The sequence below is a fragment of the Trachypithecus francoisi genome, unplaced genomic scaffold, assembly GCF_009764315.1.
Source record: "Trachypithecus francoisi isolate TF-2019V2 unplaced genomic scaffold, Tfra_2.0 Lachesis_group4, whole genome shotgun sequence".
NCBI lineage: Eukaryota > Metazoa > Chordata > Mammalia > Primates > Cercopithecidae > Trachypithecus > Trachypithecus francoisi.
The window spans coordinates 92578959-92590088 of NW_022681469.1; the positions used below are offsets into that span (position 1 = coordinate 92578959).

Genomic DNA, 11130 nt, shown 5'->3' on the forward strand with positions numbered 1-11130 from the left:
TATCACTTAAGTGTTAGCAGTCCATTCTTTATAGGATATTATGTGTATTGGCTCAACAAGGAATTGGCCTTTTACAAAGACTCTTTGTTCTCTACTTTCCAGTTTACGTTTCCAGCCTATGCTAGAGAGTTCAAAGTGTGATCTGCTAAGCTGACTAAAATATGATGATAATTATTACATACTTTGTCACAGAAATGAATAATATAGTAAAACTGTATGCTTTCATTATCATGATCTACATAGTTATACATTTTAAGCTTCTTGTCTGGAACTTACCAAATTTCCTGTCTTGCTAACATACTAGTTTCCCACAAGTTATGTTAATTTCTTAGAATTTATTCTTACTCTTTTAGAAAAAGCTACATTAATCCCAGGCGTGGTGGCTCATGCCTGTAATCTCAGCACTTTGGGAGGCCGCCTTGGGTGGATTGCTTGAGGCCAGGAATTGGAGCTGGCTAACATGGCAAAACGTTGTCGCTACTAAAAATACAAAAATTAGCCAGGCATGGTGGTACATGCTGTAATCCCAGCTACTCAGGAGGCTGAGGAAGAAGAATGGCTTGAACCCAAGTGGTGGAGGTTGCAGTGAACTGAGATCGCACCACTGCATTCCAGCCTGGGCAACAGAGTAACACTGTCTCAAAAAAAAAAAAAAAAAAAGAAGAAGAAGAAGAAGAAGAAGAAGAAGAAAAACTACATTAAAATTTACATTTGTTTATTGTGGTACTGGCTTTTCCATCCAAGATTCTCAAAAATGTTCGAAATATTCTTTGGAGAAATTACCCTTATTTATTTAGTTTTTCAAGGATTCTATAAATAAGTCTCTTGACAAAATGAGCTTGTTTGTCCCATAGAGGTGTGCCTACTTTGGTTGGTGAGAAGACATCTGCAAACATATTATCTCTTCTCAGGAAAAGAAAAAAAAAAAAGAACCAACTTATTTTTTCTCATAATATGCTCTGTTATTATCGTTAAATTGGTGTGATTGTTGTCAAACAATAATTATTTCTTATAGCTGCCTATGATTTTTATTTTTGCATTATTTATGTGGAATTTTCTACCCATCTTCAGGGGAAAAAAACGAGCGGAAGAAGAGCTTTACAGTAATAATAATACTGTAAGGATGTCCAAAAAAATAAGATAATATGCCGGGCGAGGTGGCTCACGCCTGTAATCCCAGCACTGTGGGAGGCCGAGGCGGGCGGATCACAAGATCAGGAGATTGAGACCATCCTGGCTAACACGGTGAAACCCCGTCTCTATAAAAATACAAAAAATTAGCCTGTAGTCCCAGCTACTCAGGAGGCTGAGGCAGGAGAACGGCGTGAACCCGGGAGGCGGAGCTTACAGTGAGCGGAGATCTCGCCACTGCACTCAAGCCTGGGAGACCAGCGAGACTCCGTCTCAAAAAAAAAAAAATGATATTACAAGAGTGGACTAATTTTTTAAAATTGGATAATCCTTGTGTACCAGAAGCTATAAAGCATAAAGAAGAAATTCTTGCCTTCAAAGAGCTACAGTCTAATTTTAGAAAAATTAGACCATACTGAAGAGATGCATAGAGTTAGTCTTGTGCAGAACACGACTTGTAGAAAGTACTTACTCTGATTCACCCAAACATTAGCCTAGATCTTACTTTGGTTAATTTATACACCACTCCTATTGTTTTAAGAATGTTTGTCCTCTACAAATGTCTCTTCTTCCAAAAACAAACCCATTTGGGGATTATGGCAATCTTTGTTCCTGATTAAAATTTCTCTGTCCTGTTGCTTTGTATTTTACCTTTCACAGTAGCTTAATCCATATTCTATGGTTTTGTGATTAACCCTGAGTATGGAATCTTAGTGTCGGTTTCATATGAGCCTCATTGGAACATAACACATGTCTCTTTGTTTCATTTACAATTTCTGCAATAGCATTGATTTACCTTGCCTTTAGTTTTGTTCACTGAGCAAAGAATTTTCTTTTGAGTTTTTGCTTTCTTTCTTTCTTTAATTGGTTAGCTCTGGTGGGTGATTTTGTAGATTTTTTGAGAGGGGGTATTCAAAGCACTGATCAGTAATTCATAAAGCTGATTTCTTTTTTCTACAGTTGAAATAAGCAGTGACATTTGGCAATCCACAAATGCTAGCCCTACTGTCCGCAGTGTTAAGATAACTGATTAGTTCCGCAGCCCTGCTCAACACCACCCAGCATGCACCTATAATGCACCATAAACTTGAAAGCCCCCAGGCCTCTTTCCTTGCTTCTGGGTGAGGTTTGCAGTGTGGAGGAGGGGCGCCAAGCCCAGTAAGAATGAGTGGGAAACACTGACAGAATCACAGGGGGAATGGGGAAAAAAGAACTTAAGAGGATTATAACAAGAAAGGAAGCATTTGGAGTCCTGGGAGGTGATGCCAGTCAGGATCTCTGAATTGCTAAGAAAAGAGAAATTTTCCCCTTCCTTATGTAGGCCTGGGGAAGGGAATTTCTTTTTCCCTCTCCTATCCCTTTCCATCTTTCTTCACAGGTGATGATGGTCCTGCCTTTAGGGAGGAAAGGGACCAGGCCAACCTTCCCAGAGAAGGAAGCTCCGTTGAAAGGGTGGCTTTAACTTTACATGTTCATGGAGTAGGAAGGAGCAATCCAAAGACACATGTTTTTGCTGGACAAGCTGATGACATCTGAAAACCTCAGGCCAACCTGACTCTGAGTGGAATGTAGAAAATGGCTATTCAACGGTGACTATTCAATTTAGGGAGTTCTAAGAAGGGCTTTTCCACAAAAAGCCTTAGACCTTCCGAAGGAAGATCAGGCAATATGAACCATTTAAATGAATATTTTAATCTTGAAGTGTGTTTTAATCATATTAGAGTGTATAAGTCTTTTTTTCAAGAACATGTTGCAAATATTCAGTACTAGAGATTACTGTAGTTCTGAATTTTTAAAGAATATTACTAGATCCGTTACTAGCCACATAATTTTTTTTCGCATGAGCCTATTTCTGGTGCTTATACTTTAACAGATTTGCAGAGATATTCAAAGTTCTGAATATACGGAATTGCTGATTGCAGAGATGAGAACTCGTTCTTTTTTTTTTTTTTTTTTTTTTGAGATGGAATCTCGCTCTGTTGCCCAGACTGGAGTGCAGTGGCATGATCTTGGCTCACTGCCACCTCTGAAGCCCGAGTTCAAGCAATTCTCCTGCCTCACCCTTCTGAGTAGCTGGGATTACAAGCGCCTGCCACTGCACCCAGCTAATTTTTGTATTTTTAGTAGAGATGGGGTTTCGCCATCTTGGCTAGGCTACTTTTGAACTCCTGACCTTGTGATCCACCTGCCTCGGCCTCCCAAAGTGCTGGATGACAGGCGTGAGCCAGCGTGTCCAGCCTATTCTTTATCTTCTTTTTTTTTAAACAGGATAAATTTGCCTATAATTTGTTTAAGAATAGTGTCAAAATCTACTTCCTTTTTCCTTCTTTTCGGGTTCAAGATGTGGAAGTGAGGATGTGGTGGGCCCTCTGGTGCGAAATTCCGGATTTCTGTGGGTCTTCCAGTAGCAGCTGTGATCAACTGGGCTGACAACACAGGAGCCAAAAACCTGTATATCATCTCCGTGAAGAGGATCAAGGGACGGCTGAACAGACTTCCCGCTGCTAGCGTGGGTGACATGGGGATGGCTACAGTCAAGAAAGGCAAACCAGAGCTCAGATAAAAGGTACATCCAGCAGTAGTCATTTGACAATGAAAGCCCTACCGGAGAAAAGATGGTGTGTTTCTTTCTTTTGAAGATAATGCAGGGGTCATAGTGAGCAATAAAGGCCAGATGAAAGGTTCTGCCATTACAGGACCAGTAGCAAAGGAGTGTGCAGACTTGTGGTCCCTGGACTATGTCCAATGCTGGCAGCATTGCGTGGTTCTCCAGTATATTTGTAAAAACAAAACAAACAAGCAAAAAAAACTTTAAACCCATTAAAAAGTATTTGTTCATAGAAAAAAAAAAAAAGAGTAGTGTCAAAACACTTTAACAGAAGCCAATTTGTAAATACTTATGGTATTTTAATGTCCTACAAAATTATTTTTGAGGGACTGAGGCAACAGCGAACAGGTAATTATTAAAACTTCACTATTCATTCAAAAGCAGGAGATCTCTGGGGCCAGAATGGAGGGGAATCCATGAGAAGCCTATAGCTAAAATAATCCACAGGGAAAAAAAACTTATCTGGAGTCCTAACACCAACAGACATGTTTGTCTATGTGGCATGACCATTTCTCTGAGTTTTTTAGCCAAAAGAAGAGTATGTGTTTAAGAAAGTGCTCTAGGTGATGATTAAATGATTTACTGCTTAAAGTAGTCCGGTGACTACTTTAAGCAGTAAAAGTGGCCAAGGAGGACATATTTCTTTCTTCATATTCTGTTTCTTTTCAGTGCTCAGGAACCCTGGTCAAAGGAATACCACTAGAGAACACTGAAGGAGGTATGTCAGGTGGTTCTGCTTTTCCATAGAACCCTACGATGAATGCCTAGAGAGGATATTGACATGGCAACCTGATGCCAGCACATCTGTCCACAACTGGTGAGTCTCACACCCTTCAGTTACAGTGAGAGATGTATGATCTGGGCAAAACCAAGTCTTCAGGTTAAATCTCTCTCTCTCTCTCTGTCTCTTTCTCACTTTTTTGAGATGGAGTCATGCTCTGTCACCCAGGCTGGAGTGCAGTGGCCCGATCTCGGCTCACTGCAAGCTCCACCTCTCAGGTTCATGCCATTCTCCTTCCTCAGCCTCCTGAGTAGCTGGGACTACAGGCACCGGCCACCATGCCCAGAGAATTTTTTGTGTTTTTAGTGGAGACGGGGGTTTCACCGTGTTAGCCAGGATGGTCTTGATCTCCTGACCTCGTGATCCGCCTGCCTTGGCCTCCCAAAGTGCTGGGATTACAGGCGTGAGCCACCACACCCGGCCTCTCTCTCTCTTTTTTTTTTTTTTTTGAGATGGAGTCTCATTCTGTTGTCCAGGCTGGAGTGCAGTGGTGCAATCTTGGCTCACTGCAACCTCCGTCTCCTGGGTTCAAGGGATTCTCCTGCCTCAGCCTCCCAAGTAGCTGGGATTTCAGGCACCTGCCACCATGCCTGGCTAATTTTTGTATTTTTAGTAGAGAAGGGGTTTCACCATGTTGGCCAGGCTGGTCTCCAACTACTGACCTCAAGTGATCCACCTGCCTTGGCCTCACAAAGTGCTGAGACCACAGGCATAAGCCACCGCGCCCGACCTGGTTAATTCTTTTAAGAGCAGCATTCAAAGTGCATTCTTACTGTGTCCTGGCTCTGAATCGACATGGTCAGGATGGAGGCAAACCTTGATGCAGAGCCCGCAGAATTATTAAACAGGACAGACTCCTATGGGTGAACATACAGGAAGCGTATCCACAGAAGGGCTAATGAGATCTTATTGAACAGTCACCTAGCAAACTGCTGGCTCATTTTTAATGGTCTGTTCTATCCCTTTATGCTGATTTGCTTGGAGGTAATAAGGCATAATAGTGTTGATTTAGAGAGGCTCTTGACTACAAATTCATCAGCTTGCTGGAGGTAATTGTCAGAGGCAACATGGCATTGTTCAATGAATTACACCTGGTCAGCACCTAAGGCTGAATGTTGTAGCTAAGGTTTGAGATCAAACTAGGAGTTTCAGTTTTTCTAGGCTAAAATCTGGTGCCAGCCTCCTCCCTTTTTCTCATTTTATCTTAAATGATTTCCTCCTGGCTCATTCTGTTCTGGCCTCGCCCACCTTCTTTCTGTTACTTAAATAGGCCAAAATCCTTCGTCGCAAGTCCTTTGCTCCAGCTGTTTGCATTTCTCCTAGATTTTCCTGTGAGGGGCTTGCTCCCTCCGTCAACAAGCCTCAACTCTAATGTCACCTTCTCAGAGACATCTTAACGAAATTAGAGTACCATTTCTCCCATCTCTCACTTCAGCTATTATCAAATGCCCTTTTTTGTTTTCTTCATAGCATTTATCACTCTTTAGAGATTATTATCTTTCTTTTCTCTTTCTCTTTGATGGTTTTTTTTTTTTTTTTTTTTTTCTGAGACAGAGTGCTCTGTTGCCTGGACTGGAGAGCAGTGACAAAATCTCGGCTCACTGCAACCTTTATGTTAGGTCCAAATGCCAGAGTCTGGGTTCAGCCCATGCTGAAGTCTGATGGGAGTGGGTGGATGGGCAGAAAGAATACTTGGGGGGCCGTAGGCAGGTGAAATGTAGTTTCATTCAGCAGCTTTCTCATCAGTAGCTTACTCACATTAGCTCTCTTACACTGTCCACCTTTATCTCAGCTATTTGTTCCGGCTCTGCGGCTCCTGCCACCCCCATGCCTGCAGCTGCATGGCGGGCTCTCCCTTGCCTTTGGGATCAGCAGCTTAACTCTTTCTCTCCCTGGGTACCAGTGCAAACTGTGCTGTGGCTCCCCTCTGTCTGCAAGTTGGACATCTTTGGCTCTCTCTCTCTCTTTCTCTGGTTGCCAGCGCGCCTGCCATGTCAAGCCATGTTGAGCTGAGCTGAGCCCCAGGAGCCAAGCCAAGAGCCGCTGTAGAGCGTCAGCAGGACAGTTATACCTTTTACAGACAATAGTGGCTTAGAGCCAAGTATGAACTTACACAGACAGGTTACATAACAAGTGGAGGTGTGCGCCTGTGCACCAGACTCACTGAGTCATGCAGGCCTGACGCCTGCCTTGGCCTATCCTTGACCAAAGCACATCCATGTACATTACACTCCACCTCTTGGGTTCAAGCAATTCTCCTGCCTCAGCCTTCCGAGTAGCTGGTATTACAGGTACACACCACCATGCTCTGGCTAATTTTTGTGTTTTTAGTAGAGACAGAGTTTTGTCATGTTGGCCAGGCTTGTCTCAAACTACCGGGCTCATGTGATCCATCCACCTCGGCCTCCCAAAGTATTGGGATTACAGGTGTGAGATATGGTTTATGGTATAAATATTTAGAAGCAAACATAGGAGAAAATCTTCAGAACCCCGGACTATGTGAAGAATTCTTAGACATGACACCAATATTATAATTCTATAAAAGAAAATAAATAAATTGGGCTTCTTCAATACTAAAAACTTTTGCTCAATGAAAGATCCTGTTAAGAAGATGAAAATACAAGCTACAGATTGAAGGAAAACATTTGTCAACCACTTCCAAACCATATATGTGATAAAGAACTCTCAAAACTCAGTAGTAGTCCGGGCATGGTGGCTCACGCCTGTAATCCCAGCACTTTGGGAGGCCTGATGGCATTTTCTATTTGAATTTTAAGTTCCGTTTTAAGGTTAAGAGAACTGGACTTTACTTAACACTGTGTCCCATGGACTCAGCACGGGACCTGGCTCTTAGAACAAACTTGATAAATATTTGTTCATTGAATGAATAAAAAACATTCCTGGGCACGGTTGCTCATGCCTGTAATCCCAGCACTTTGGGAGGCAGAGGTGGGTGGATCACCTGAGGTCAGGAGTTTGAGACCAGCCTGGCCAACATGATGAAACCCTGTCTTTACTAAAAATACAAAAATTAGAGGGGAGTGGTGGCACATGCCTGTAGTCCCAGCTACTCAGGAGGCTGAGGCAGGAGAATCACTTGAACCCAGGAGGCGGAGGTTGCAGTGAGCTCAGATCGTGCCACTGCACTCCAGCCTTGCCAACAGAGTGAGACTCCATCTCCAAAACAACAGCAACAACAACAACAACAACATTCCCATCCATGGTAACATTTTAAAGCTCTGGGCCAGCAGCCCATCTTTGCTTTCGTCAGTTGCCACACGGAATCGTGTATGTTCAAGCCACCCATTTTCCTGACCAACCTAAACTTAATCAAATATGTTAACAGCCTCAGATGTCCCTTCAGATGGTGGTCACAAGCCCAGCCCTGGATTCTGCAGGTCCCCATGCAAATCAGGAGAGACAGCCTTGCAGCCGGCCCTGAAATCTGGAATCTGGAATCTTTTGCTCCCAAATGACCTTGAGACTCTGCAGAGATCTCAGGTTACCATTTTGCTCTCCCCTATTAGTCCTAGTTTTTAGGACTATGCCACTGCTTGTTTTCTAACACCCTCCTTCTCTCCAGTCTGGGAACTGAAGGCCTGCCCTTGGCAAGGATCCTGTTCCACATGGACAAAAATGCCTAAATGACAACCATCTGCCATCTACTGGCTCTCTTTCCTTTCCAGCTTTCTCTGCCTACCCCCCCACCCCCAACCAAGTTAATTACTGCTTGACAATCCAGAAAGTCCTGGAAGGCTGGGGAAGGCAATGCCATTACACCTCCCTGATCAGGATCGCTTGCCTTTGGAAGAAAGAAAAAACATAGTGGATAGTTAGTACCTTCAGCAAGGCTTGAAATTCTTGCTTTGCTATTAGAGTAAGCATTTTTTGCATTTTACGTGTTTTCTTTCAAATGCAGCATTGGTATGATCAGATAAGTTGACACTGGCATTTCTGATTTTCCATTTTCCTCTTTCTCTCTTTTTTTTTTTTTTGCTTTTTATTGATGTTTGTACTTTAAGAATCTAAATGTAGGGATTCTGGTACTCTTCTTAAAATCCAACCTTTCTTGATACCATGTCTTGTTTCAAGTATGTAAACAAGCTATTGTGTTCTCCGGTGCCAACTGGTAAGAAGGAAGAGAGGGAAGTTTAGCTTTGTATTCTCCTGGCTCCTCCCCAGTGGGTTGCTAGGCAGGCCACAGCTCTTGCTGTGAGGACTTCCGCAGCTACAGCTCCCTGGTATCTCCTCTCCCTCTCGCCCAGTCAGGCCTAGGAGTGGTAATAGTGCCCCACTGTTGCTACCCCTAGGGTGCTTCACCTTTCTTGGTTTCTCTTTTCTCTTCCTGCACCTTTGTAAATGGTCCCTTTATTAAGCTTTATCCAATTATCTGTTGGAGGGTGCCATTTGTTTCTAATGAGACCTTAAGTATATGGGATATGAATTAGGGTAAAAGCATTAGTCCATGAGATATGGTATATGGTATAAATGTTTAGAAGAAAACATAGGAGAAAATCTTCAGAACCCCGGACTATGTGAAGAATTCTTAGACATGACACCAATATTATAATTCTATAAAAGAAAATAAATAAATTGGGCTTCTTCAATGCTAAAAACTTTTGCTCAATGAAAGATCCTGTTAAGAAGATGAAAATACAAGCTACAGATTGAAGGAAAACATTTGTCAACCACTTCCAAACCATATATGTGATAAAGAACTCTCAAAACTCAGTAGTAGTCCGGGCACGGTGACTCACGCCTGTAATCCCAACACTTTGGGAGGCTGAGGCAGGTGGATCATGAGGTCAGGAGATCGAGACCATCCTGGCTAACACGGTGAAACTCCGTCTCTACTAAAAATACAAAAAATTAGCCGGTCGCAGTGGTGGGTATCTGTAGTCCCAGCTACTCGGGAGGCTGAGGCAGGAGAATGGCATGAACCCGGGAGGTGGAGCTTGCAGTGAGCCAAGATAGCACCACTGCATTCCAGCCTGGGTGACAGAGCGAGACTGCATCTCAAAAAAAAAATTCTTAAAAAGAAGTGATAACACCAAATGCTGGCAAGAATGCAGAGAAATTGGATCCCTTATACATTACTGGTGGGAATGCAAAATGGTACAACCACTTGAAAATAGTTTGGCCATCTCTTAAAAATTTAATCACATTTTACCATACAACTCAGCAATGATACTCCTGAGCATTCAACCCAAAGAAAAGAAAACTTATAGACACCGAAATGTATACGCAAATGTTTATAGCAGCTTTATTTGTAATAGCCAAAGATTAGAAACAACCCAGATGCCCTTCCATGGGTGAATGAATGATCAAACTGTGTGGCACCCATACCATGAAATACTACTCAGCAACAAAAAGGAATCAACTATTATTACACATGTAACAAGGTGGATGGATCTCAAGGCAATTATGCTGAGTGAAAAAAAGGTTATAAACAGAAGGTAACATACTGTATTATTCTATTTCTATTACATTCTCCAAATGACAAATTTATAGAGATGGAGAACAGAGTAGTGGTTGCCAGAGGATAGAGATGGTCTCTGGGAGGGAGATGGATGGGTATAACTATAAAATGGAACCATTAGGGATCTTCACAGTAATGAAACAGATCTGTACCCTTATCACATCTACATGTAATAAAAGTGTCTGAATCACACACATATGCACATACACACAAGTGCCTGTCAACATTGGTGAAATCTGAGTAAGGCTGTACTTGTACCAACGTCATTTTCTTGGTCTTGATAATGTATTAGTTATGTAAGATGTTATTTTTGAAGGTGAAAACGGGTGAAATATACATGGGACTTCTTTGTATTATTTTGGCAACTTCTTGTGATTCTGTAATTATTTGAAAATAAAATTGGCCCCACATTGGGACCATTAACTTGGGAAATATGTTGTTTTATTCTTTAGCATGGGAGAAGGGGGAAGATGAGGGTACTGCCACAAGAATTTTGCTGTTAGCTATATGTCATTGCTAAGCTCTGTCATTAATTGTTAAATTGACAAACGGCCTAAAATCAAGATCCCATTATTCCAACAGGAATATTTTATTTTCAATTGTTGTTTAATGTAAAAACATAAACTTTCCTTAAAAATGGGTTTTCCATATATTGTTTTCTTGTGGAAGTATTTCCAGGAAAGAATATCAAATCCATAGAAAGTTTTCTCATTGTACAAATATAAAAATACAAAATGCTAGCAATTTGCTCCTTAAGAATGCTCAAACTTGTGCAGAGACTTTACACATCTTCAGGGAGCCCTGGGTACACTTACAGAGACTTTCTAAAGAGATATCATCATTCAGTGATGACCAAAAACTGCAGTAACTCCAAACACACTCTGCACAAAGAGAACACAAGAAGAAACACTGATGGAGGCAGTGTGGCATTTCAGGAGGCTGTGGCAGCTGTGAACTTTGCCTAACCAGGGTGATGAGCTTTTCTCTTTGGTTACAGACACAGAGAACTTGGCTTTCAAGTCAGAGCACTGACTAGGGTTTGGACAACAAGGGAGAAGGTGGACAACATCAAACATCTCATTAATTCAAATAAACATGGAGACAGCCTGATTTTATTCAATCTCAAAATTA

At 42.0% G+C, this 11130-nt stretch overlaps 1 pseudogene; it reads left to right on the top strand.

The window, feature by feature from the left end:
- The first annotated feature begins 3472 nt into the window (after window positions 1-3472).
- On the top strand, window positions 3473-8060 carry LOC117072164 (annotated as a pseudogene).
- Window positions 8061-11130: the final 3070 nt, after the last annotated feature.